Here is a 3,662-nt window from a genome sequence, read left to right on the forward strand (position 1 = left end):
TTCTGACTGTAGTCATTTCCTTCATAAATATAGGACCTATTGTTTTTCTAAACAGACACAAAAAACCATATACCATCATGGGGCATCTCGATTTACTAAACTGACACACACCACACCACCAAACCATTATGGGACATCTCGATTTACTAAACAGACACACACCACACCACCAAACCATTATGGGACATCTCGATTTACTAAACTGACACACACCACACCACCAAACCATTATGGGACATCTCGATTACTTAACTGACACACACCACACCACCAAACATGGGACATCTCGATTTACTAAACTGACACAGACCACACCACCAAACCATTATGGGACATCTCGATTACTTAACTGACACACACCACACCACCAAACATGGGACATCTCGATTTACTAAACAGACACACCATACCACCAAACCATTATGGGACATCTCGATTTACTAAACAGACACACCACACCACCAAACCATTATGGGACATCTTGATTTACTAAGCAGACACACCATACCACCAAACCATTATGGGACACCTCGATTTACTAAACAGACACACCACCAAACCATTATGGGACACCTCGATTTACTAAACTGACACACATCACACCACCAAATCATTATGGGACACCTCGATTTACTACACAGACACACCACACCACCAAATCATTATTTCGCGGAATATTTTACGCATCCGTGTATTCATCCGCGTGAAGGCGTAGATGGCACCTACGTACGTGCATTTAAACAAAAACGTATGTTATGTCGTTTTTGATATTTCAACCATATTCTATTTAATAAATCGTATTTAAAAAATGAAATAGAAAATACGACCCCGCACTCATGAATGGTAATACAGTATTTTATTTGCGGTCTGCATTGTTTACGCGGCACTTTCAAGACGTTGTTAAAAAGTGAAGAGGTTGTGTGTGCAGTTTGAGGCGCCCACAGGATACACCAAACTCTGATGAAATATTGAATACTTTTCAGAGAAGTAGAAGCGAGGAAAATATCAATTTCCTGTAACCTTTCAATACAAAAATAGAATCAGATACAGTAGAGCAAAAGTTAAGTAACAAAGACATCACACCTAACTAGGACAAGTGTACCAAGTAAATGTTTAGTAACAAAGACATCACACCTAACTATGACTAGTGTACCAAGTAAATGTTTAGTAACAAAGACATCACATCTAACTAGGACAAGTGTACCAAGTAAATGTTTAGTAACAAGGACATCATGCCTAACTAGGACTAGTGTACCAAGTAAATGTCTAGTAACAACGACATCACATCTAACTAGGACTTATATACCAAGTAAATGTTTAGTAACAAAGACATCACATCTAACTAGGACTAGTGTACCAAGTAAATGTTTAGTAACAAGGACATCACACCTAACTAGGACTAGTGTACCAAGTAAATGTTTAGTAACAAAGACATCACACCTAACTAGGACTAGTGTACCAAGTAAATGTTTAGTAACAAGGACATCATACCAAACAAGTACTAGTGTACCAATTAAATTTTAAGTAACAAAGACATCACACCTAAATAGGACTAGTGTACCAAGTAAATGTTTAGTAACAAGGACATCACATCTAACTAGGACTAGTGTACCAAGTAAATGTTTAGTAACAAAGACATCACACCTAACTATGACAAGTGTACCAAGTAAATGTTTAGTAATAAAGACATCACATCTAACTAGGACCAGCGTACCAATTAAATGTTTAGTAACAAAGACATCACACCTAACTAGGACTAGTTTACCAAGTAAATGTTTAGTAACAAAGACATCACACCTAACTAGGACTAGTGTACCAAGTAAATATTTAGTAACAAAGACATCACACCTAACTAGGACAAGTGTACCAAGTAAGTAACAAAGACTTCACACCTAACTAGGACTAGTGCACCAAGTAAATGTTTAGTAACAAAGTATCCCACCTTATAGGTTACGCGTTACGTTATAGGTGGAGTTATACAACCATTCACAAGAAGTCGATAGAGCACCTGTCTATGTACTACATGTTTTATGTATCTTGAGGTTGAATATATGCAAGTCTAATGTTGATATAATCACTTCTGTTCATCAATTGTTAATGAGGCTGTACATGACAGGTCTCGGTAGGTAAATAGGTCATCTAAGTCCTACGACAGGATGTTTAAATCGTGACAGATACTATAATAATTGACCGCAAGGTCATTTTGTCGACTGTCAAACGTAGCCAAGACTATTACAGTGTTAACAGATTGAGAGACGGTAACTTTTCTACTTTCGATTCCGATCGGTGTAAACTATAACTGGGTCAATATTAATGTAGGATTTATGAAATGAGTCTTTAAAAAGTAAACGAATGTTAAAGTCTGTTTATCACAAATAACTTTGATATCTGTTCTACAACATAAAGTTATTGGTAGTTGTAATGCGGACAAATATATATATGTATTGGTGCTCTTCATAAATTCTCACACATTTTCAGATATTTTAGAAGAATTATTTTTTCTTTGTTTATCAGTCACTGCGATTTCACTTTGATGCTCAATACAGACTCTACTTAATGTCCTGATCACGCTAACTAACCAGGTTAGTAAAGAATTGAAAGTCATGTCAACGTCACTGTGCAATATGTAAGTTATCAACAAAAGTAACATTTTGACACCGTGCTAATTATGTGTTTATCACTTAGACAATTAAGAATAGTTTTCTTCATACATAATTCATTTAACCTTAAAACAAGCAATAAAAAGTAATTACATAACCTAGTCAGCAAAGAAACTTCTAACACTTTGAACTTTGAACCTTAATATAGTTAATATAGTCTGTATCTACATAGATATTCCTAAGGTTTATACTTATCAATAAAATATCTGGCATCCAGAAAGATGCCTTTTTCTAATTCATTAAATAAAAGGCAGTGTCTTTTAGGCTACGTAACACCATCTTTAACATATATGTACATATATGAAGTGTATCGCGACGAAAGTTTCGATATGCCCGAGAGAAGCCTACCCTAGCCATATCTTGGGAAACTAGATATACTTTTTGTTTCATGTCCAGAAATGATCCCACTAAAAACAAAGGTTTCAGGATTGTTTATAACATGAGACGCCCGAACTTGAAACGTTCATCAGAGAAATTAAAAAAAACCCCAAATTTTATATAAAAAAACAACAGAAAAAAAAAATAAACCGATATAATTGATATTTCACAATATAATTCGGAATCAAGAGACCGAGTTATAGACAGCGTTTTAGGATTATCAAGCAATATTTATTTAGTAGAGGGAATATCTTATTTCATTTTATCTTAATGTCTAAATAACATTATTTCAGTAAAGGTTAAATTTGTATTTATGACTCCACTGACGGTTTTACATTAACCTTGTCGTTTTAATAAAAGTGCTTGACTGCGGATTGAACACTTGCTTGCACTTTAGACATGATGATTAACCGCAATTTAATTAACACGTGATGATCTTTCCTCGTGTCACATCGCACCTGCCTTGTTAGTTAAACAGGTATCACAATATAATTACACCCTGTATCTTTTCATCGTCATTCAACAGTGAAATTTGAACATATCTTTATGTTGTCGACATCGTCCACCATGTATTGTAAGGAAATTGTGATGTGAAATAGATAATAAGAAATAATATATCTTGCT

This window comes from Ylistrum balloti, unplaced genomic scaffold (genome assembly GCF_031769215.1).
Source record: "Ylistrum balloti isolate Yb309-2 unplaced genomic scaffold, AGI_CSIRO_Ybal_v1 Utg370006, whole genome shotgun sequence".
Taxonomy (NCBI): Eukaryota; Metazoa; Mollusca; class Bivalvia; order Pectinida; family Pectinidae; genus Ylistrum; species Ylistrum balloti.